Genomic DNA, 26,813 nt, shown 5'->3' on the forward strand with positions numbered 1-26,813 from the left:
ATTACATGGGTCCCAGGGGAAGAACAAAGAGAAAGATGCAGAAAGCTTATTTGAAGAAATAAGAACTGAAAAATTCTCTAATCTAGGGAAAAAAAATAGATACTCCACTCCAAGAGAGGGTTCCAAACAAGATGAACTCAAGGAAGTCCACACCATGCACATAAAAATTAAAATGCTGAAGGTTAAAAATGAAGAGAATCGTAAAAGCAGCAAAAGAGTATTTACCAGCAAGGGACAGTCTATAAGGCTTTCAGCTAATTTTCCAAGAGAAAATTTGTGGGCCAGAAGAGAGTGGCATGATATATTCAAAGTGTTGTGAGACAAAAACTCTACAATCAAGACTACGTTACCAGGCAAGAGTATCATTAAGATTTGAAGTAAAGAGGGACACCTGGGTGGCTCAGTGGTTGAGTGTCTGCCTTCAGCTCAGGGTGTGATACCAGGTCTAGGGATCGAGTCCCAAGTTGGGTTCCCTATGAGGAGCCTGCTTCTCCCTCTGCCTATGTCTCTCCCTCTCTCTCTGTCACTCATGAATAAATAAGATCTTTAAAAAAAAAAGATTTGAAGGAAAGATAAAAAGTTTCCCAGACAAAAGATAAGAGTTCATTACCACTAAATCAGACTTATCAGACATGTTTCCTCTTTAAATGGAACTAAAATGGCTATAATTAGACATAAAATTATGAATAAAAAGATGTAAAATATGACTACATACACATAACATAAAAAAAGGCAAGAGAAGGGCTAAAAAATGTTCTTTTGCTGTTTTTTTTTTTTTTCCCAAGAATTTGTTTGAGGGGTGCGTGGATGGTGCACATGGTTAAGTATCCAACTCTTCATTTTGGTTGGGTTCATGATGTTGAGGTTGTGGGATCAAGCCTCACCTGGGGCTTCACATTGAGCGTGGAGCCTGCTTAAGATGATCTCTCCCTTCTCCATCTGCCACCCGCCCCCACACATGTGTGTGCTCTCATGTTCCCTCTCAAATAAATAAATCTTAAAAAAATAAAAAATTTGTTTGCACTGAAATGACCATCAAATTAATAAAGACTGTTATTTACTTAGGATGTTATATATGAACCTCATGGTAACCACAAACCCAAAGCCTATGATAGATACAAAAATAAAGAAAGCCAAACATAACACTATAGAAACTCATCAATCCAAAGAAAAAGAGCAGAAGAAACAAAGAACTATAAAAACAATCATAAACCACAACAAAAAATGGCAATAAGTATATACCTATCAATACTTAGTTGAAATGTAAATGACCTAAGTGTTCTAATCCAAAAATATAGGGTAGTAGAACAGAAAAAAGACCCATCTACATACTGCCTACAGTACATTTACTGTACAATATAAAGATCCAACACTTCCATACAACACCTGGTGCTCATCACAAGTGCACTCCTTAATCCCCATCAGCTATTTAACCCATCCCCTACCCACCTCCCCACTAGTAACTGTCAGTTTGTTCTGTATAGTTAAGAGTCTGTTTCTTGGTTTGCTTCTCTTCTGCTTGTCCCTCCTTTGCTTGTTTTGTTCCTAAAATTCCACTTATGAGTGAAATCATATGGTATTTGTCTTTTTTAAACCTATTTCATTTAGCATAATACTCTCTAGCTCCTTCCATGTCCTTGCAAGTAGAAAGGTTTCATTCTTTATGGCTGAATAATATTCCATTATATATATAATATATATTCCATTATATATATAATATATAATATATACCATATCTTCTTTATTCATTCATTAGTTAATGGACACTTGGGCTGTTTTAATATTTTTGGCTATTGTAGATAATGCTGCTATAAATATCAGGGTGTATGTATACTTTTGAGCTACTATTTTTGTATTCTTTGGGTAAATACCTAGTAGTGCAATTGCTGGATCATAGGGTGGTTATTTTTAACTATTTGAGGAACCTCCATACTGTTTTCTAGAGTGGTTGCACCAGGAAAAATAAACAACTTTAAAACAAGGACTGTAATAATAGAAAAAGAAGGGCATTACTATAATGATAGTATTGGATATAACAACTATAAATATTTATGCACCCAATACTGAGCGCTTCAATACATAAAGCAAGTATTAACAGAACATAAAGAGAAATTGATGGCAATATAGTATTAGTAGGAGTCTTTAAAGCTCCATTTCTATCAATTGATAGATGATTGAGGCAGAAAATCAATAAGGAAACAGTGTCTTTGAATACATTCTTTTTAATTGCACATGAAATGTTCTCCAGAATAAAGTGCATATTAGGCCACAAAACAAGTTTCAATAAATTTAAGAAGACTAAAGTCATGCCATCTATCTTTTCTGATCACAATGGTAACTAGAAATAAATCACAGGAAAAAAGAACTGGAAAAAACACAAACATAGGGAGACTAAACAACATGATACTAAACAATCAATGGTTCAATGAGGCAATCAAAGAAAGAAATAAAAAATACATGGAGGCAAATGAAAGTGAAAACAATGGTCCAACGTCTTTAGGATACAGAGAACGCAGTTCTAAGAGGGAAATATATAGTGATACAGGCCTAACTCAAAACAACAAAAAAAGAGGCCCAAATAATCTAACCTTAAAGCTAAAGGAACTAGAAAAAGAACAAAGTTCAGGGGGAGTAGAGGAAAAGAAATAATGATCAGAGCAGGAATGACAGAAACTAAAAAAAGAAAAAAAAAGGTAGAAAAAAAGTCAGACCCTCTACCCTGGAAGACCAATACAAACCCTACCAGCACCACCTATCAACCCTTGCATTTTGTGGGACCTCAGTTCTGGTGGAGGCAGGTCACATTTCACAACTATACCACTGCACACCTTGTTAAAATGTGCTTTTCCCCTGCTAGGATTCAAATAGTGCCCACAATAGGCAAAGAGAACATCTGCAGACAACTAGACCAGAGGAAGAAAATGCCAAGACTCAAGAGCAGCACAAGCACAGTACATATAGGAGACACTCTCTGAAGTGCCAGGCCTTAGGGAACAGGGGACACTATAGTGCATTACTAGACCTATTCCTCATAAGGGTACTATTGCTAAGAGCAAGAGAAGTAGCTGGCTTTCCTAACACTGAGAAACAGACACAGAGACAAAAAGAGGAGACACAGAAATATGTCCCAAATGAAAGAATAGGATCAAGTCATAGCAAGAAACCTAAGTGAAACAGATACAAGTAACATGCCTGATTGACTCGATCAAATGTAGTAACATTTGCATTATAGGGATATTAGAAGAAGAGAGAAAGGGGACAGAAAATTCATTTAAAAATAATAGCTGAAAACTTCCCTAATCTGGGGAAGGAAACAGAAATCCAGATCTAGAAGGCAGAGAGCCCCCAACAAAATCACCAAAGAAGGTCCATACCAAGACAAATAGCAATTAAAATGGCAAAAAGAAAAGCAGTGAGAAGAGAAAACAATTACATACAAGGGAAACCCATGAAGCTATCAGCAGTTTTCAGCAGTAACTTTGTAGACCAGAAGGGAGTGGCATGATATACTGAAAATGCTGACATGAAAAAATCTGCAACCAAGAATACTCTATTCAGCAAGTAGATCATTCACAATAGAAGGAAAAATAGTTTCACAGACAAAAATGAAAGGAGTTCAGGAACACCTGGATTGCTCAGTGGTTGAGCATCTGCCTTCGGTTCAGGGCCATGATGTTGTGTCTGGGATCAAGTCCTGTATCAGGCTGTGAGGAGCCTGCTTCTCCCTGTATCTGTGCATCTCTCATGAATAAATAAATAAAATCTTAAAAATGAAAGGAGTTCATGACCACTAAACCAGCCCCGCAAGAAATAGGAAAGGGGACTGTTTGGAAAGGCAAGACCAAAAGTGACAGTACAAAGACAGGAAATAAAAAAACAGTAAAAGTAAATGTTTCTGTAAGAGCCAGTCAAGGGATTCATAAAAGGATGTAAAGTATGACACTATATAGCTAACACATAGTAGGGAGATGAGTAAAGAAGATATTCATATTTAAGAACCATCAATATAGACTGCTATAAGCTGAAGATGTTATATAGAAACCTAATGTTAACCACAAAAGAAAAACCAGTAATAGATATAAAAAGAATAAAGATAAAGGAATCCAAGTATATCACTAAAGAAAGCCAATCAACCATGAAAGAGCAAGAGAGGAAAGGATCAGAGAAAATCTATAGAAATAACCACAAGTAATAAAATGGCAATAAGTACATATCTATCAATAATTACTTTGAATGTAAACTGACTAAATGCTCCAATCAAAAGGCACAGGGTGACAAAGTAAATAAAAAACAAGATCCATCATAATGCTGCCTTCAAGACTCATTTCAGACCTAAAGACAATTGCAAATTGAAAATGAGAGGATGGAAAAGCATTTATCATACAAATAGATGTCAAAAGAAAGCTGGGGTAACAATACTTATATTGGACAAAAATAGACTTTAAAACAAAGACTATATAACAGGAGACATAAAAGGACACTATATAATCATAAAGGAGACAATCCAGTAAGAGGTTATCACAGTTGTAAATAATTATGCGCCCAACATGGGAGTGCCCAAATACATAAATCAGTTCATAACAAACATGAAGGAAATAATTGATAGTAACACAACAGTAGTAGGGGGATGTTAACATCCCACATTCATCGATGGACAAATCACCCAAACAGAAAATCAACAAGGAAATGGTGGCTTTGAATGATATTCTGGACTGGATGGATTTAACAAGACATACTGGGATCATTCCATTCTAAAACAGCAGAATACATGTTCTTTTCAACTACACATAGAAGATTATCCAGAAGAGATTTCATATTAGGCCACAAAATAAGTCTGAATAAATTTTTAAAAATTCAAAGTCATACCATGCATCATTTCTGACCACAATGCTATGAAACTAGAAATCAACCACAAGAAAAAAATCTGGAAGGAACACAAATGCATGTAAATTAAATAAGATGCTATTAAACAATGAATGGGTCAACCAAAAATATCAAAAAATAAAAAATTACATGGAAACAAATGAAATGAAAACACAATGCCCCAAAATCTTTAAGATCCAGTAAAAGCAGCACTAAAAGGGAAGTTTAGAGCAACACAGGCCTACCTCAAGAAGCAAGAAAAATCTCAAACAATCTAAGTTTATACCTAATAGGAGCTAGAGGAAGAACAAACAAAACCTAAACCCAACAAAAGGAAGGAAATAATAAAATTAGAGCAGAAATAAATGATATATAATCTAAAAAAATAGATCAATGAAACCAGGATCTGGTTCTTTGAGAAGACCAACAAAATTGATAATCCTCTAGGCAAACTCATTAAATAGAGAGAGAGGTAGAGAGAGGGAGAGGACTAAAATCACAAATGAAAGAGGAGAAATAATAACCAACACTACAGAAATACAAGCAATTGTAACAAAATATTATGAAAACCTATATGCCAACAAATTATACAACTGAAAAGAAATAAACTCCTAGAAACATAGAACTTACCAAAACTAAAACAGGAAGAGAAAATTTGAACTGACCATTACCAGCAATTAAATGGAATCAGTAATAATAATAATAAAAGTTCCTCCAAAACAAAAGTCCAAGACCAGACAGCTTCACAGCTGAATTCTATCAAATATTTTAAAAGTTAATACCTATTCCCAAACTGTTCCAAAAGCAGAGGAGGAATAAAAACTTCTAAATTCATTCTACAAGGCCAGTATCACCCAGACACCAAAACCAGGTAGACACCACAAAAAACAACAACAAAACAAAACAAAACAAAAAAACCAAAACCCACACAGGCCAACATCCCTCATGAATATAGATGTAAAAATCCTCAACCAAATGCTAGCAAACTGAACCCCAAAATACATTAAAAAATCATTCACCATGATCAAGTGGGATTTATTCCTAGAATGCAAGGATGGTTCAATATTGGCAAATCAATCGACATGATACTTCATATCAACAAGGATAAAAACCATATGATCACTTCAATAGATGTAGAAAAAGCCTTTTTTTTTTTTAAGAAAAAGCCTTTGATCAAGTATAACATCCTTTCATGATAAAACCCTCAACAAAGTAAGTTTAAACATAACATGATAAAGGTCATATATGAAAAACTCACAGCTAATATCATACTCAATGAGGAAAAACTGAGAGCTTTCCCTCTAAGATGGGAAATAAGACAAAGATGTCCACTCTCACCACTTTTATTCCACACAATACTGGAAGTCCTAGCCACAGTAATTAAACAACATAAAGAAATAAAGGCATCCAAATTTGTAAAGTAGTAGTAAAACTCTATTTGCAGATATCATGAAACTATATATAGAAAACCCCAAAGACTCCAAAAACCCATTAGAACACAGTAAAGTCATGAATACAAAATCAATAACCTGCTGCACTTCTACACACTAATAGTGAAGGAACAGAAAGTGAAATTAAGCAAACAATCCCATTTACGATTACACCAAAACCAATAAAATATCTAGGAATAAATTTAACTAAGGAGGTAAAAGACCTGTACTCTGAAAACTATAAAATGCTGATGAAAGAAATTCAAAACAGTGCAAGGAAATGGAAAGCCATTCTGTGCTCATGGATTGGAAGAACATACTATCCAAAGAAATCTACAGATTTTTTTTTGGAGATTTAATTTACTCATGAGAGACACAGAGAGAGGCAGAGACATAGGCAGAGGGAGAAGCAGGCTCCCTGTGGGGAGCCTGATGTGGGACTCGATCCAGGACTCCAGGATCATGACCTCAGCTAAAGACAGATGCTCAACAACTGAGCCACACAGGTGCCCAGCAATCTACAGATTTAATGCAATCTTTATCCAAATACCAACAGCATTTTTCACAGAACAAACAATCCTAAAATTTATATGGAACCACAAAAGACCTCAAGTACTCAAAGCAATCTTGAAAAACAAACAAAAACTGGAGGTATCGCAATTCCAGATTACAAAGTGGTAGTATATAAAACAGTATGGTATTGGCCTAAGAAAGACATGTGGATCAATGGAATAGAATATAAAACCCCAAAATAACCCACAGCTATATGGTCAATTAATCTTCAACAAAAGAGGAATGAATATACAATGGGAAAAACATAGTCCTTTCAACAAATGATGTTCGGAAAACTGGACAGCTACATACAAAAGGATGAAACTGGATCACTTCCTATCACCATACACAAAAATAAAGTCAAATGGATTAAAGATGTAAACGTGAGATCTGAGATCACAAAACTCCTAGAAGAGAGCACAGGCAATAATTGCTATGACATTGGCTGTAGTAACATTTTTCTATATATGTTTCCTGAGGCAATGGACATAAGACCAAAAATAAACTACTGGGACTACATCAAAATAAAGTTTCCACAAAGCAAAGGAAACAATCAACAAAACTAAAAGACAACTAACTGAATGAGAGAAGATATTTATAAATGACATATCCAATAAAGGGTTAGTATTCAAAATAGATAAAGAACTAAAAAATTCAACATCCCCCCCCCAAAAAAAAATTCAACATCCCAAAAAACAAATCATTTAAAAATGGGCAGATGACATAAACAAGCATTTCTCCAGAGACATATAGTCAGCCAATAGGCACATGAAAAGATGCTCAACATCACTTATCAAGGACATGCAAATTGCAACTACAACAAGATATCACCTCATACCTGTTAGAATGGCTTAAGTAAAAAAAAAAAGCACACACACACACACACACACACACACACACAAGAAACCAGTATTGGCGAGGATGTGGAGAAAAAGCAACTTTCTTGTACTATTGGTGGGAATGCCAACTGTTGCAGCCACTGTGGAAAAGAGAATGGAGGCTCCTCAAAAAATTAAAAATAGAATTACCCTATAATCCAGTAATTGGATTACTATTTAGTAAAAAAACCCCCAAAAACACTAATTCAAAGGGATACGTGCACCCCTATGTTTATTGCAGCATATTTACAATAGTCAAACCATGGGAGCAGTCCAAGCATCAATTGATGAATGAATAAAGGACATATGGTATATATGCACAATGGAATATTATTCAACCATAAAAAGAATGGAATCTTGCCATTTGCAACCACACTAGATTGAGCTATAGAATATAATCCTAAGAGAAATAAGTCAGCCAGAGAAAGACAAATACCATGTGATCTCACTCATATGTGTAATTTAAGAAACCATTGAGCACAGGTGGGGGGAGGGCAAAATTGATAAACCCTTAGCCAGGTTCATCAACAAAAAGAGAAAGGATCCAAATAAATGAAATTAGAAAAGAAAGAAGTAACAACTGACACCAGAGAAATACAAATGATTATATGAAAATATAAAAAATGTTATGCCAACAAATTAGACAACCTAGAAGAAATGGAGAAATTCCTAGAAAAATACAACCTTTCAAAAATGAACCAGGAATAAATAGACCACCTGAACAGACTAATTACTAATAATGACATTTAATTGGTAATGAAAAAACTACCAAAAAATAATAAAAAATCCAAGGCCAGATGGATTCACAGGTGAATTTTACTACTTATTTAAAGAAGAATTAATACCTATTATTTTCAAACTATTTGAAAAAGAGTAAGGAAAGCTTCTAAATTCATTCCATGAGGCATTACCCTGAAACTAAAACCAAAGACATCACAAGAAAAGAAAACTACAGCCCAATATCCCTAAAGAATATAGATGCAAAAATCAACAAAATATAAGCCAACTGTATACAATAATACACTAGGGGCACCGGGGTGGCTCAATGGTTGAGCATCTGCCTTTGGCTCAGGTCATGATCCCAGGGTTCTGGGATCAAGTCCTGCATCCAGCTCCTGCAGGGAGCCTGCTTCTCCCTCTGCCTATGTTTCTGCCTCTCTGTGTCTCTTGTGAATAAATAAATAAAATCTTTTAAAAAATGATACATTAAAAAGATCATTCACCATAGATCATGTGGGATTCATTTCAGAAATGCAAAAATGGTTCACTCTTTGCAAAAAAACAATGTTACACACCACATCAACAAAACAAAGTATTAAGATCATAGGATCATCTCAAATGATGCAGAAAAAGTATTTGACAGGATTCAATGTCAACTCATGATAAAACTCTGAACAAAGTGGCGTTAGAGAGAACATACCTCAACAAAATAAAGACCATATGTGAAAAATCCACAGCTAACATAATACACAATGATGAAAAACTGAGAGCTTTCTCTGTAAGGACAAGAATAAGACAAGAACGTCCACTCTCACCATTTTTATTCAACATAGTATTGGAAGCCTTAGCCACAGCTATCAGAGAAGAGATCAAGTGCATCCATAGTGGTAAAGAACAAGTAAAACTGTCACTATGTGTAGACTGGATGATACTATATAAAGAAAATCCTAAAGATTCCACCAAAAAACTATGAGAAGTGATAAATGAATTAAGTAAAGTGGTAGTATACAAAACTAATACTCAGAAATCAATAGCATTTCTATACACTAATAACAAGGTAGCAGAAAGAGAAATTAAAAAAATACCACCTGCAATTGTACCAAAAAGAATAAAATGACTTGGGATAAAATTAATTAAAGAGGTGAAAGACTTTACTCTGCAATTTAAAACACTGATGAAAAAAAAACTGAAAATGCCAGAAATAGAAAGATATTCTATGCTCACAGACTGGAAAAATATTGTTAAATTTCCATTGTAGCCAAAACAATCTACAGATTCAGTGCAAACCCTACCAAAATACCAACAGCATTTTTTTCCCACAAAATCAGAATAATGCTAAAGTTTGTATGGAATTACAGAAGATCCCAAATAGCCAAAGTGATTTTGAGAAAGAACAAAGATGGATGTATCACAACTTGAGATTTCAAGATATACTACAAAGCTATAATACTCAAAACAGTATGGTACTGGCACAAAAACAGACACATAGATCAATAGAACAGAATAGATGGCCCAGAAATAAACCTATTATTATATGGTCAATTTATTCATGACAAAGGAGGCAATAATATGCAATAGGGAAAAGATGGTCTTTTCAACAAATGGTGCTGGGAAAACTGGATGGCTACATGCAAAGGAATGAACCTATACCACTTTCTTACACTTTACACAAAAATAAACTGAAAATGAATTAAAGACTTAAGTGTGAGACCTGAAACCATAAACATCCTAGAAAAGAACACAGGTGTTATTTTCTCTGAAATTGGTTATAGCAACACTTTTCTAGATACAGCTCCTAAGGCAAGGGAAACAAAAGCAAAAATAAACTATTGGGATTATACCAAATACTTTGGCAGAGCAAAGCAAACCCTCAACACAACAAAAAGGCAACTTACTGAATGGGAGAAGATATTTGCAAATGACTTACCTAATAAGGGGTTAGTATCCAAAATATAAAAATAACTTCTACAACTCAACACCAAAAATATTTTAAAAATCCAATTACAAAAAGGGCAGAGAACATGGACACTTTTTCAAAGAAGCCATACAGATGGCCAACAGACACGTGAAAAGATGCTCAACGTCATTCATCAGGGAGATACAAATCAAAACTGAGATATCATCTCACGCCTGTCATAACGGCTAAAAGACACATGAATTAGCAAGTGTTGGCAAGGATATGGAGAAAAAGGAACACTTGTATACTGTTGGTAGGAATCTAAAATGTTACACCCACTGTAGAAAACAGTATGAAAGTTCCTCAAAAAGTTAAAAATACCATATGATGCAGTAATTCCACTATTGTATACTTACCTATAGTAAATGAAAACACTAATTGAAAAAAATATATGCACCCCTATGTTCACTGCAGCATTATATATAATATCCAAATTATGGAAGCATCTCAAGTGTCCATCAATAGACAAATGGGGAAGGAAAATGTAATATATGATTCACATGTATACATATATCTATCTGTATATATAGATAAAAACACACACACATACATGCCTCCTGGGATATTATGCATCCATAAGAAGGATGAGATCATTCCATTTGAGACAACATGGATGGACCTAGAGGGTATTATGATAAGTGAAATAAGTCAAAGACAAACAGCCTATGATCCCACTTATATGTGAAATTTAAAGGAAAAAAATTTACAGATACAGGTTGTTACCAGAGACTGGGCACAGGATGGGTGGGGGATCGGTGTGTGGGTGAACAAAATGGGTCAAGATAGTCAAAAGGTACAAAATGCCAATTATAAAATAATTAAGACATGGGGATGTTCTGTACAGCATGGCAACTATAGTTAAAATTCAGGCATACCTCGGAGATAGTGCAAGTTCAGCTCCAGGTGACCACAATAATGTGAATATTACAATAAAGTGAGTCAAATAAATTTGTTTTCCATTGCATATTAAAAGTCATGTTTGCACTGCAGTCTATTAAGTGTCCAACAGTATTAGATCTAAAATATAGCATACACCTTGATTAAAAATACTTTGTTGCTAAAAAATGTTAATCATCATTTGACCTTTCCGTGAGTCCTAATCCCTGATCACAGACAACCCGAACAAACAGAGTAATAGTGAAAAAGATTGAAATACTTTGAGGACTACCAAAATGTGACACAGAGACATCAAGTGAGCAAATGCTGCTGGGAAAATGGTGTGGATGGAGTTGCTCAAGGCAGGGCTACCACAAACGTTCAATTTTTTAAGAGACGCATCATCTATTAAATGCAATAAAGTTAAGCACCATAAAGCGAGTTATGCCTGTACTGTATTACATATTTGAAAACTGCTAGGAAAGTAAAACTTCAAATTAAAAAAAAAGTTTTTTTTTTTTTTTGTACTTCTGTATGGTGATGGATGTTGACTAGGCTTTGTGTGACAATCTTTTTGGAATACATACATATATAGAATCATTTTGTACACCTGAAAGTAATGTAATACCCTATGTCAATTATACTTCAATTTGAAAAAAAAAGCTAATTAAGTCTCACTATTAAGTATTCTGAAACTTTAAATGCTTGCCTTTGTGTTGATAATGAATTGGGGAGAGTAGTAGTCATCAGGAATTTGTGCTTCTTTTAGTAATTTACAGCCCATTTGATGGAGATGAGAGTAAGGAATGAAAGTACTAAGAAATAATGACAATACAAAGCAGCAATTTAAGTGAACCATGGAGAACAAAGATTGCTTAGAATCAAGAGGGAAAATGGTTTCTTGCAAATTCACTGAAGAGATAAAATTTAAATTGGGTATTGAAATATTTTAACTAGTGATGATGGTGGATGAGAAGGGAAATGGCATGAACAAAAATTAGTGCGAGGAAAGATAACATGAATCCATGGAACAACGTGATAGGAAGGAATAATAGGGAGAATTGAGGGGAAGCTCTCTCGGGGGTTTAGACTGGTTCCATGGTAGGCCATGAGGACCCCAGGAAGATTTTTCAACAAGGACATATCCCTGACAAGTATCTTACTAGTTAACTCTAGGTAGCAGAGTTGCAACCGGATTTGGTATGTAAGACTGAAATGTGTTAAGAAAGTGGAAGGTGGCTTTAAAGTTATAAGGGAGTATGGGGGCAGGGAACAGCTTCTAGAAGAAGAATGGAGAACATTAATAGAAAACAACAGATTTCTGGGAAAGATGGTGAAGTAGGAGGATCCTAAACTCATCTTGCCCCATGATATACCTAGATAAGACTGACATCAGTGTAAATAGCCCCCAAAATGACCCAAAGACTGGTAGAACACTAAGGCTAAGGGCTAAGTGTTTTACCAGGGCTAAGAGGTCACATGGAAAAATGTTGGGAAGGGTGGAGATGTAGCCAGGAACCAACGTGACCCAGGAGATGGTCTGTGGAAAGGAGGGAGAGAAGGGAAAGGAGCAGACCCCACATCTGGCACCCCAGACATGCGAGACCTGCACTGGGAAGATGAGTCCCATAAATTTGCCGTTGAAAACCTGAGGGGCCTAACATCTGGAACTTTAAAAATCAGTGGCTCACGGTCCATTCTGCATGGTCACGATAGGGTCCTTGTGATCGCTCTGGTCTCAGGTCATCCTGCATCCCCTAGCGTTTGTGCTTGTACTTGTGCTTACACGGCCACCCAGGAGATGGGTTGGGGGCTGCATCACTGCTCACGGACCCCTCGGAGGGACCCTGGTCTCCCTGGGGGCAGTGTGGGCACTCTGGCTTGCTCCGGGTTGCCTGGGGTCTCACCAGCAGGAGTGCTCGCGGGCAGGCCAGTCATCCCAGCACCTCAGCCCCCGGAGCCCTGGGAGCCCCTGTCTACACATGCTTTCACTCCCTCAGCCTGCAAGGGTCAAGGCCATCGAAATGACGACCTCTACTGTTTACTTTTGTATTTTGATAAACACTGAAGAAGCTGGAGCTGTTCAACTTTATCTTGGGGAAGTCCTCAAAACTGGTTTATTTGGTGTTGTGGAACCTCTTACTGCTTTCAATACACGATTAGTAATCAACTGTTTTGTATACCTGTTTTCAGTTTTCATTTTGACAAACAAGCACTTAATTATAGCTACTAGAATAAAATCTCTTAACTATTAAAAAAAAAATCAGTGGCTCAGGGGTACCTGGGTGGCTCAGTGATTGAGTGTCTGCCTTCAGCTCAGGGCGTGATCCCTGGGTCCTGGGATCCAGTCCTACATCAGGCTTCCTGCTGGGAGACTGCTTCTCTCTCTGCCTATGTCTCAGAGGGAAACTGTGTCTGTGTCTCTCATGAATAAATAAATAAAACCTTAAAAAAAATCAGTGGCTCAGCTCTGGGAGAGCTGGAGGATGATAGGAAACTGAGATTCCACCTTTAAAGAGAGAGCATAATAAACAACCCTGCTAAGATACAGCATAAAAGTAGCAGTTTGAAAAATGGCTGGGGATAGGGGAAGAAGATTTATTTACTAATCTCAGAGCATGCACTGGAGGGGCAGAGATCTTTAGGAGACTTCTCCAAGAACAGAAGAGCCAGTGGGCACTGTTTAACTCCCCTGCCCCTCAAGCCTAGGTGCATGGACAGCCATGGGAACCAGTGTAGCACAAACCTCTCCACTTAGCTTGCTAATGTGTGCCCCACCCCTGCACTCTACTGCACACTTACTCTCTCCAACATCCTTTTATCCCCAACTTCTCCAAAATGGCTCCAGGTATCTTCTCATAGACCTGCACAAACCTGGCTAACAGGTTTCCAATATAGGGATCCTGCAAGAGGAAGAGGGAGTGAAGGGAGTAGAAAACATTTTTGAAGAAATAATAGTTGAAAATGTCCCAAATCTGGGGAAGCAAACAAATCCAGATACAGAAGGCACAGAGTCCCCAGCAAAATCAACCTAAGGAGGTCCACACCAAGACACATAGTAAGTAAAATGGCAAAAAGCAGTGCTAAAAAGAGAATTTTATGATCAACAAGAGAAAAATCAGTTACATACAAGAAAAACCTATAGGGCTATCATCTGTTTTTCCAGCAGAAACTTTGTAGGCCAGAAGAGAGTGGCATGATATGTTTAAAGTGCTGAAAGGAAAAAAAAAATTCAACTAAGAATACTCTACCCAGGAAGGCTACCATCCAGAATAGTTGAACAGATAAAAAGTTTCCCAAACACAGGTTGAAGGAATTCATCACCACTAGGGCAGTCCTATAGGAAATGTTAAAGGGCACTCTTTGAGCATAAAAGAAAAGTACAAAGTACAAAAAGCAGTAAAATAATGCATATTTATAAAAATCAGTGAAGGGCTTCAAAAATATCAAAGGATATAAAGTATCACATCATATACTAAAAACGTGTGGGAGAAAAGTAAAAATTTAGTGCTTTTAGAATGGGTTCAAACTTAAATGACTATCAACTTAATGTAGACTGTTATATGCATAACACATATCAACCTAATGGTAACCATGAATCAAAAACTGGTAATAGATATGCAAAAAATAAAGAGAAAGGAATCCCAGTATATCACTAAAGAAATCCAGTCAACCATGAGAGAAGAGAACAAGGAACAGAGAAGAACTAGAAAAATAATCATAAACAAGTAACAAAATGGCAATAAGTACACATCTATCAATAATTACTTGACATGCAAATGGACTAAACTCTCAGAAGACATAGGGGGATAGAATGGATTAAAAAAAGCAAGACCTATGCTGTCTATAAGACTAATTTCAGACCTAAAGTCATAATCAGACTGAAAGTACAGGGATGGAAATGCTTGGCTGGCTCAGTTGGAGGAGTGCACAACTCTTGATCCTGGGGTCATGAGTTTGAGCCCCACATTAAGTGTAGAGATTACTTAATAAATAAAACTTTTTAAAAAAAGTGAAGGGGTGGTGCTTGGTGGTGTAGTCAGTTAAGGGTTTGACTCTTGCTTGTGGCTCAGGTCATGATTTCAAGGTTGTGAGATCAAGCCCTGAGTCAGGCTCTACAATCGGCAGTCTGCTTGGGATTCTCTCTCCCTCCCGTCTCACCCCCTGCACTCTCATTCTCTCTCTCTCTCTTAAACAAATAAATCTTAAAAAAAAAAGTGAAAGGATGGAAAATCATTTATCAAGCAAATGGAGGGGAAAAGAAGCCTGGGGTAGGAGTACTTATATTGGACAAATAGGCTTTAAAACAAAGACTGTAACAAGAGACAAAGAAGGACACTACATAATCATAAAGGAAATAATCCAACAAGAAGACAAAGCGATTGTAAATATTTATGCACCCAACATGGAAGCACCCAAATACGTAAAGCAGCTGTTAATCATCATGACAGAAGTAATTGGAAGTAGCACAATAATAGAAGGGCACTTTAACACTCCATTTACATCGATGGTTAGATTATCTAAACAAAATCAACAAGGAAATAGCTTTTAATGACACAAGGACCAGTTGGATCTAACATATATTCAAAACATTCCATCCTAAAACAGCAGAATACACATTCTTTTTGAGTGCACATAAAACATTCACCACAGTACATCACATGTTAGGCCACAAAACAAGTCTCAACAAATTCAGAAAGATGAAGTTGTATCATTCATCTTTTCCAAGCACAATGGTATGAAACTCAAAATCAACCACAAGAAAAAAATATAGAACACAAATATATGGAAATTTTTGTCAGACAACATGTTATTAAATAATGAATGGGTCAACCAAGAAATCAAAGAAATAAAAAATATACAGAGACAAATGAAAATAAAAACAATAACCCAAAATGTTTAGGATGTTCCTTCTTCATTCTAAGAAGGAAGTTTATAACAACATGGGCCTACTTGAAGAAGAAAAATCTCAAATCAACAACCTAATCCAAACAAAACCCAAAACCAATAGAAGGAAAGAAGATTAGAGCAGAAATAAATGAAATAGAAACTTTAAAAAAGGGACACAATGGCTTTGGGGTGGCTCAATGGTTGAGTCCCACATTGGGGTCCCCACAGTGAGCCTGCTTCTCTCTCTGCCTATGTCTCTGTTTCCCTCTCTGTGTCTCTCATGAATAAGTCAATAAACTCTTAAAAAAAAAAGAAACTTAAAAAAAAAGAGAGAACCTGATCAATGAAACCAGGAGCTGGTGCTCTGAAAAGATCAACAAAAGGCTAGACTCCTACAGGGAGAAAGGGAGGAGGGGGAAATGAGTACACAGTCAAAGTCAGAAATGAAAAAGGAGAAATATTATAAGAATATTATGAGGAATTATATGCCAACATATTGGACAACCTAGAAGAAATGGACAAATTCCTGGAAACATATACACTCCCAAAACTGCATCAGGAAGAAACAGAAAATTTAAGCAGACAGATTACCAGGAATGAAACTGAATCACTAATCAAAAAAACTTTCAATGAACAGAGAAGTCCAGGACCAGATAGCTTCAGAGATGAATTGTACAAAACATTTTAAGAAGAGTTAATACCTATTCTTCTCAAAATATTCCAAAAGATAGAAGAGGAAGGAAAATTTCCAAATTAATTCTACAAGACTAGTATCACCCAGACGCCAAAACCAGATAAAGACACTACAAAAAAAGAGAACTACAGGCCAACATCCCTCATGAATATAGATGTAAAATTCCTCAACAAAATATTAGCAAACCAAATCCAATAATACATAAAAAAAAAAATCATTCACCAGATTAAGTGGGATTTATTCCTAGGATGCAAGGGTGGTTCAATATTGGCAAATCAATCAACATAGTATTTCACATCAACAAGGATCAAAACCATATGATTACTTCAATACATGCAGGAAAATATTTGACCAAGTACAATATCTAACCATAATGAAACCCTCAACAAAGTAGGTTTATGGAAACATAACATAATATAGGGCCTATATGAAAAACCCACAGCTAACATCATACTCCATGATGAAAAACTGAGAGCTTTTCCTCCAAGCTCAGGAACGAGATAAAGATGTCCACTCTTACCACTTTTATTACCACAACTGGAAGTCCTAGCCACAGCAATCAGATAAGAAATAAGAGGTATCCAAATTGTAAAGAAGTAGTATAATTCTATTTGCAGATGACATGATACTATATATAGAAACCCTTAAAGACTCCACCAAAAAACTACAAGAACTCATAAATCAATTCAGTAAAGTTGCAGGATACAAAATCAATATACAGAAATGAATTACATTTCTATATGCTAATAATGAAGTAGTAAAGAAAAATTAAGACAATTGTACCCAAAATACCTAGGAATAAATTTAACTAAGGAGGTAAAGGACCTGTACTCTGAAAACTATAAAACACTGATAAAGAAATTGAAGATGACACAAACATATGGAAAGATATTCTATGCTCATGGATTAGAAGAATAAATACTGTGAAAATGTCCACATTATCCAATGCATCCTACAGATTTAATGTAATCCCTATCAAAATACAACAGCATTTTTCACAAAACAAATAATTCTAAAATTTGTGTGGAACCATGGAAATAGCCAAAGAAATCTTGAGCAAGAAGAACAAAACTGAAGCTATCACAATCCCAGATTTTAAGATATATTATAAAGCTTAGTAATCAGGGCAGCCCAGGTGGCTCAGTGGTTTAGCACCGCCTTCAGCCCAGGGCCTGATCCTGGAGACCCGGGATCGAGTCCCATGTCAGGCTCCCTGCATGGAGCCTGCTTCTCCCTCTGTGTCTCTGACTCTCTCTCTCTGTGTCTCATGAATAAATAAATAAAATCTTAAAAAAAAAAGCTTAGTAATCAAAACAGTATGATCACCAGAACAGAATAGAGAGCCTAGAAATAAACCCATGATTATATGATCAATTAATTTATGACAAAGGAGGCAGGGATATGCAATGGGAAAAAGGCCCTTTGATAAATGGTGTTGGGAAAACTGGACAGCTACATGCAGAGAATGAAACTGGACTATTTTCCTACACCATAAACAAACAAAAAAACTCAAAATGGAATGAAGACCTTTATGTGAGACCTCAAACCATAAAAATCCTAGAAAAGGGGCACCTGGGTAGCTCAGTTGGTTGTGTCCAACTCTTGATTTTGGCTCAAGTCATGATCTCTGGTCATGAGATCAAACCCCAAGTTGGGCACTATGCTCAGTGGGGAGTTGACTTTGGATTCTACCTCCCTTTGCCCCTCCCCTTTCTACTTGCACATGTGCTCTCTAAAATAAATAAATAAATCTTACAAAAAAAATTCTAGAAGAGAGTGCAGGCAGTAATTGCTCTGACACTGGCCATGCCAACTTTTTCTAGGTATTTCTCCTGAGGCAAAGGAACAAAACAAAAATAAACTACTGAGACTACATCAAAATGAAAAGCTTTTGCACAGCAAGGGAAACAACAAAACAAAGACAACCTACTGAATAGGAGAAGATATTTGCAAATGATCTACCTGCAATGCTGAAATATCTACCTCAACTCTTAGAAGAAGTGAATCCTACTTCATACTATACTTAAAGAATTACAGACTGCTTTGGTGACCCAAAACACAGATTTTCTTTATAATCTTGGGACAAGGATGACCTTCCTAAAAAGACCCAAACTCCAAAAGCCATAAAGGCAAAAACTTAGGAAAATTTAATACTGGCAAGAGTGTGAAGAGCTAAATATTCCCTACCCTGGCATAAGTGTGGATAGATAGACTCTATTTCAAATAATAATTTGGTAGTAGCCAGCTTTTAATACACATAAACTGATTTAGAATCTCTAGGAGTCTCTCCTACAGACATAGTCATGCATGGCTATGCACAAAAAAAAAAAAAAAAAAAAAAAAAAAAGTGAGACACTGTTTCTCATAGTCATAGGGAAGAAACACCCTAAAATACAAAGCAATGAAAGGTTACATCAGGTCAATTGCCTGACCCTGAGACCGTGACCCCGAGCCAAAATCAAGAGTCAGATGCCTAACTGACTGAGCCACCCGGGCGCCCTTGACTAGTCTTATGAGCCCTTTCTCTTCAGAACATGGAGCTCTGTCTTGTTCTTCCATCCTAGTGCATTCTGCATTATTGGAGAGTTAATGTAACCTTTCATTGTGCTGACTGTAGAGGCTGATTGGGATTCTCCCCCCTCTCCCTCTGGCCTGCACCCTCACCTCCATTGCTTGTACTCTCTCCTCTCTCTCTCTCAAAAAAAAAAAAAAAAACTAATCAAAAGAGCAGGTCCAGTTTTTATAATGGCCTAAAAGACCTGGAGGGATACCATACTATTTTCTGAAACCAAGTATTTAGTATTGTCATTAAAGTGTATAAATACCATTTCAAGCAAGTGCCAAATGGAAGACCAAGACCTGGAAAGAGTCTTCTGAACAAGAAACACCAAGGCAGTCTTCTACTCCAACCACACTGTCAGTGGCCATGATGATGCCAAGTGAGCAAGTGTTAGCCAGATTACTGAGTGTTTACCACGTCATCGATTTGTACAATGTTCCAGACAGTTTCGGTTGCTAGGATAAGTGCACTGACTGAAACCAATGAAGGCTGGACAACCTGTTATTTCAAAGTCATTGAAAATACCACCTTTTTGGACATTAATGTCTACAGTTTTTCTCCTTGGGCATGCCAGTTTCTTAATTCTAATACTGCAGAAACGGGATTCGGGCCAGCAGTTTCAGCTAGTGTTCTTGGAAGGACTTCCATTACATCTGCATTAGAACACAACAGAATTCTATACCACTCAATGTTCATGAATATTCAGTTAACCATAGGGCCAACTTTATCTCTGGAGCACCACTCCCCACAAGAAGAGCTCTTGCTTCACTAAACAGCAAATGATACATAGGGCATCGTGAATGGAACGCTCAGCTTCATCAATCACCAATTTGTTAGAACCATGCACAATTGTAACTTCTTTCCCAGTGATTTTGAGCAGTTTGCCAGAATCACTTAAATTGATCCCCTCAGCTAGCTCAGCCAAATCCAACATGTCCCCAGTGAACTGGTCAAATTAAACAACTGGGTTGGTTCCAGTTGCCTTACAGAGAACTTCAGTGTCTTCTCTTTGAATATCTCTAGCCACCGTAATCTTCATTTTGTTCAGGAAATGTAATGCAAGATCACTAAGAGCAGCATCTCTTAAGAATAAACTTCTGTATAAGAACATTATATCCGGCTTAAAAATTTTGCTTCACTAAATTTAGAATATAGGCTCTCTTCTTTCTTAGCATTGGGCCCATCTGGACATATCGGAAATTACTATGTAATTATCCCTATCTGTTTTGGGAGCACATAAGGAAAACTGAGTAAGCCCAATCTTAGCCTTTTTAACTCTGGTTAGGTCATCTTTTGGGTGACAACCAGCTGTTTTACATTTGTAGTCATCATTTGTCTCACTCAATTTCATTATATATACATATATATATATATGCTATATAAAGTACATAAACTGTACACATAACTATACATGAGATTCTTGATCTCAGGGTTGTAAATTCAAGCCTCATATCATGGGTAGAGATTACTTAAATACATAAACTTAGGGTGCTTGGGTGGCTCAACTGGTTGAACGTCTGACCTTTGGTTTTGGCTCAGGTCATGATCTCAGGGTCATGGAATCAAGTCCCTCACTGGGCTCCACACTTGGCAGGAAGTCTGCTCAGCAGGGAATCTACTTGAGATTCCCTCTCTCCCAAGTAAAAAAATAAATCTTAAAAGAATAATAATAAAAAAATAAAAATAAACCAGAACAAAACAAAACAAAACAAAAACACTATTCACCCCATTCCCTGACCCTGGCAACTACCATTCTGGTTATCAATGAGGTTGTTTTTTAAATTTTTTTTTTTTTAGATTCCACCTGGGAGAGACATCATAATTATTTGTTTTTCTCCATATGACTTACTTTACTTGGCATAATACCCTTGAGGTTTCTTAACTAGTTTGGTATCTCTAACCTCTACACCAGTAGCTGCAGCCAAGTCCATCACTTCCCTCACTGCATTTCCACTTAATGGGGAAAGCAGACTTGAACATGAAGAAAATGTTTGAGTTCAGTGAAGTGGTTGCATTTTTTTAACAGTTTCTCTGTCACTCAGTTCCACGGGTCAAGACGAGTTAAGGTTTCAATACCCTTTTCCAAATCCTTCTGGAATGACTTGGAAATTATGGATGAATCCCTTTCTGAAAAAGCTTCATACAGGAATCTAAGAGAACCAGCAATGATCATCATAAGTGTGGTACCACGTCCTACTTTATCTTGAGCCTTAGACAGCTCTGCCAGCATTCTGGCTGTTGGGTTATAATGCTTGCATTTGCTTCAGAACAGTGATGACATCGTTTGTAATGGTCACATCACCTTTCCTGTGTCAATTATTTTTATCTTTTTTTGTCCTAGGCTTGTTCTAATAGCATTGGCAATGGCTTTGACCATGGAGAACTTGAAGTAAATTTGGGTTGGCTTCTGCAGTTCTCATAGGTGCTTTTCCTGCAGCTGCTAGCAGCCCTGGGGAGCATCCATTCCAGAGCACCACTGTTTGGACATGGTAAGCCTGGAGAGTTTGGGTGAGCTCAGAAAGGACAGATGGGTGTGGGTTCCAATTGGCTGCAGAATAATGGCATGCACTGTTAACCATGTAGATTAGAACATTTCACTCCAAAATATGAAATTTTTGCATATTATCTTGAGCTTAAGGCAACTGAAAAATAGCATGTACAGGAGGAGCTCTCTGCCCTCTACTTTTCTGTCTAAAACCAGGGCATAAATTTCCTAGGAGAAAGGTATTTTGTTTTTTTTACAGAGAGAGCACATGTACACACAAGTTGGGGATGGGGGAAGGTACAGAAGTGGGGGGAGAGGAGGGAGGAAGGGAGGAGGGAAAGGGAGGGAAAGAGAGAGAGAGAGAGAGAGACTTTTTAAAGAAGGCTCCACACACAGCACAGAGCACAACGAGGAGCTTGATCTCATGACCCTGAGATCATGACCTGAGTTAAAACCAAGAGTTGGGGGCTTGGGTGCTTAACTGACTGAGCCATCCAGGTGCCCATGCCCCCTGCTGTTTTAGTTTCAGAGGTAGAATTTAGTGATTTATCAGTTGCATATACACCCAGTGATCATCACATCAATTTTATTTTTCCTTCCCTTCCCCTAGGTTCATTTCTTAAATTCCACATATGAATGAACTCATATGGTATTTGTCTTTCTCCGTCTGCCTTATTTTGCTTAGCATAATCCCCTCTAGTTCCATCTACTTTGTTGTAAATGGCAAGATTTCATTTTTTGATGGCTGAGTAGTATTCCATTGTGTATATATACCAAATCTTCTTTATCCATTCATCTGTTGATGGACATCTGGGTTCTTTCCATAGTTTGGCTATTGTGGACATTGCTGCTATAAACATTGGGGTGCAGGTGTCCCTTCGGATCACTCTATTTGTATCTTTGGGGTAAATACCTAGTAGTGCAATTGCTGGGTCATACATAGGGTAGCTCTATTTTCAACTTTTTAAGGAATCTCCATTCTGTATTCCAGAGTTGCTGCACCAGCTTGCATTCCCACTAACAGTGTAAGAGGGCTGGTTCCCCTTTCTCTGCATCCTTGCCAACGTTTGTCATTTCCTGACTTGTTCATTTTAGCCATTCTGACTGGTGTGAAGTGGTATCTCATTGTGGTTTTGATTTGTATTTCCCTGATGCTGAGTGATGTGAACATTTTTTCACGTGTCTGCTGGCCATCTGTATGTCTTCTTTGGAGAAATGTCTGTTCATGACTTCTGCCCATTTCTTGATTGGATTATTTGTTCTTTGGGTGTTGAGTTTGATAAGTTCTATATAGATTTTAGATACTAGCCTTTTATCTGATGTGCCATTTGCAAATATCTTCTCCCATTCTTCTCCCTTTTGGTTTTGTCGACTGTTCCCTTTGCTGTGCAAAAGCTTTTTATCATGATGAAGTTGCTGTGGCTGAGGTCAAAGAGATTTCTGCATGTGTTCTCTTCTAGGATTTTGATGGATTCCTGTCTCACATGTAGGTCTTTCATCCATTTTGAGTCTATTTTTGTGTATGGTGCGAGGAAATGGTCCAGTTTCATTCTGCTTGTGGCTGTCCAATTTTCCCAACACCATTTATTGAAGAGACTTTTTCCCATTGGATATTCTTTCCTGCTTTGTTGAAGAGTAGCTGACCATAGAGTTGAGGGTCCATTTTTGGGTTCTTTATCCATTGATCTATATGACTGGTTTTGTGCCAGTACCATACTGTTTTGAGGATTACAGCTTTGTAATAGAACTTGAAGTCCAGAATTGTGATGCCACCTTTCAACAATCCTTTGGCTATTTGGAGTCTTTTCTGATTCTATACAAATTTTAGGATTATTTGTTCCAACTCTGTAAAATAAGATGGTATTAAAAAATTTTTTTATTGGAGTTCAATTTGCTTACATATAGCATATCACCCAGTGCTCATCCCATCAAGTGCCCCCCTCAGTGCCTGTCACTCAGTCACCCCAACCCCCCACCCACCTCCCTTTCTACTACCCCTTGTTCGTTTCCCAGAGTTAGGAGTCCCTCATGTTCTGTCTCCGTCTCTGATATTTCCCACTCATTTTCTCTCCTTTCCCCTTTATTCCTTTTCACTATTTTTTATATTCCCCAAATGGATGAGACCATATAATGTTTGTCCTTCTCCAACTGACTTATTTCATTCAGTATCATACCCTCCAGTTCCAGTTGATGGTATTTTGATAGGGATTCCATTGAATGTATAGGCTGCTCTAAGTAGCATAGACATTTTTTAATAATATTTGTTCTTCTGACCCATGAGCATGGAAAGTTTTCTATTTCTTTGTGTCTTCTTCAATTTCTTTTCATGACTGTCATGACTGTCAGAAAACTAGTGAGTTTTCTGTGTACAGATCCTTTGCCTCCTTGGTTAGGTGTATTCCTAGGTATCTTATGGTTTGGGGCACAATTATAAATGGGATTGACTCCTTAATTTCTCTTTCTTCTCATTGTTAGTGCATAGAAATGCAACTGATTTTTGTGCATTGATTTTACATTCTGCCACTTTGCTGGATTCATGTAGGAGTTCTAGCAATTTTAGGGCTGAGTATTGGGTTTTCCATACAGAGTATCATGTCATCTGTAAAGAGTGAGAATTTGACTTCTTTGCCGATTTAGATACCTTTCATTTCTTTTTGTTGCCTGATTGCAGAGGCTAGGACTTCTAGTACTAAGTGGAACAGCAGTGGTGAGAGTGGACATCCCTGCCATGTCCCCAACCTTAGGGAAAAGCCCTCAGTTTTTCCCCATTGAGAATGATATTCACCGTGGGCTTTTCATAGATGACTTTTATGACACCGATCTATGTTTCCTTTATCTCTACACTGTGACAAGTTTTAATCAAGAAAGGATGATGTACTTTGTCAAATGCTTTTTCCGCATCTTTGAGAAGATTATATGGTTCCTGTCCTTTATTAAAGTAGTGTATCACATTGATTGATTTGTGGATGTTGAACCACCCTCACAGCCCAGGAATAAATCCCACTTGGTTGTGGTGAATAATCTTTTAATGTACTGTTGGATCATATTAGGCTAGTATTGTGATGAGAATTTTTGCATCCATGTTCATCAGGGATATTGGTCTGTAATTCTTCTTTTTGGTGGGGTCTTTGTCTGGTTTTGGGATCAAGGTAATGCTGGCCTTAAAAAATGAGTTTGGAAGTTTCCCTCCCATTTCTATTTTTTTGAAATAGCTTCAGAAGAATCAATATTATTCTTTGAATGTTTGGTAGAATTCCCTTGGAAGCCATCCAGCCCTGGACTCTTCTTTGTTGGGAGGTTTTTGCTTCAATTTCATTGCTGGTTATGGGTCTGCTCTGATTTTCTATTTCTTCCTGTTTCAGTTTTGGTAATTTATGCATCTGTAGGAATGCATCCATTTCTTTCAGATTTCCTAATTTGTTGGCATATAGTTGCTCATAATATGTTCTTATAATTGTGTTTCTTCAGTGTTGGTTGTGATCTCTCCTCTTTCATGATTTTATTTGGATCTTTTCTCTTTTTGACAAGTCTGGCCAGGGGCTTGTCAATCTTATTCTTTCAAAGAACAAGCTCTTCATCTTGTTGATATGTTCTATTGTTCTTTTGGTTTCTATTTTCATTGATTCCTGCTCTAATGTTTATTACTTCTCTTCTCCTGCTAGGTTTAAGCTTTCTTTGCTATTCTTTCTCTAGTTCCTTTAGGTGTAAGGTTAGGTTGTACATTTGAGAACTTTGTTTCTTGAGAAGGGATTTTATTACTATATACTTCCCTCTTAGGACTGCCTTTGCTGCATCCCAAAGGTTTTGAACAGTTGTGCTTTCATTTTCATTTGTTTCCATGACTTTTTAAAATTCTTTTTTTTAAATTTTTTTTAAAGATTTATTTTTATTTATTTATGATAGACATAGAGAGAGAGGCAGAGACACAGGAGGAGGGAGAAGCAGGCTCCATGCCAGGAGCCTGATGTGGGACTCGATCCCGGGACTCCAGGATTGCGCCCTGGGCCAAAGGCAGGCGCTAAACTGCTGAGCCACCCAGGGATCCCTAAAATTCTTTTTTAATTTCCTGGTTGACCCATTCATTCTTTAGTAGGATGCTCTTTAGCCTCCATGTATTTGAGTTCTTTCCAAACTTCCTCTTGTGATTGAGTTCCATTTTCAAAGCCTTGTGGTCTAATAATATGCATGGAACAATCCCATTCTTTTGGTACTAGTTGTGACCTGATTTGTGACCCAGTATATGATCTATTCTAGAGAATGTTCCATGTGCACTCAAGAAGAATGTGTATTCTGTTGCTTTAGGATGGAATGTTCTGGGTTGCCTGGGTGGCTCAGTGGTTGAGCGTCTGCCTTCAGTTCAGGGCATGATCCTAGAGTCCCCAGACTGAGTCCCACATCAGGCTCCCTGCATGGAGCCTGCTTTTCCCTCTGCCTGTCTCTGCCTCTCTCTGTGTTTCTCATGAATAAAATCTTTTTTAAAAGGATGGAATGTTCTGAATATATTTTGAAGTCCATCTGGTCCAGAGTGTGATTCAAAGCCCTTGTTTCCTTATTGATCTTCTAGATAATCCATCCATGGAAGTTAGTGCGGTGTCAAAGTCCCTTACTATTATTGTATTATTGATGTGCTTGTTATTAATTGGCTCATTTAACTGGCTGCTCCCATGTTAGTGGCATATTTACAATTGCTAGATCTTGTTAGACCCTTTAGTTATGATATAGTGTTCTTATTACAGTCTTTGTTATCTCTGTTCTGAAATCTAATTTGTCTGATATAAGGATTGCCACCTCAGCTTTCTTTTGATGTCCATTAGCATGATAAATGGTTTTCCACCCTTCACTTTAAATCTGGAGGTGTTTTAGGGTCTAAAGTGAGTCTCTTGAAGACAGCACATCAATGGGTCTTGC

General features: G+C 37.1%; 1 long non-coding RNA gene and 1 pseudogene across 1 annotated transcript in view; one reads left to right on the top strand and one right to left on the bottom strand.

Moving 5' to 3' along the window:
- Positions 1-26,813, top strand: part of LOC140622806 (uncharacterized) — a 57,726-nt gene that overhangs the window by 17,553 nt on the left and 13,360 nt on the right. The gene's annotated exons all lie outside the window — the stretch shown is intronic.
- LOC140622552 (T-complex protein 1 subunit delta-like) lies at positions 19,820-21,797 on the bottom strand (annotated as a pseudogene).

Source organism: Canis lupus, chromosome 32 (genome assembly GCF_048164855.1).
Source record: "Canis lupus baileyi chromosome 32, mCanLup2.hap1, whole genome shotgun sequence".
NCBI lineage: Eukaryota > Metazoa > Chordata > Mammalia > Carnivora > Canidae > Canis > Canis lupus.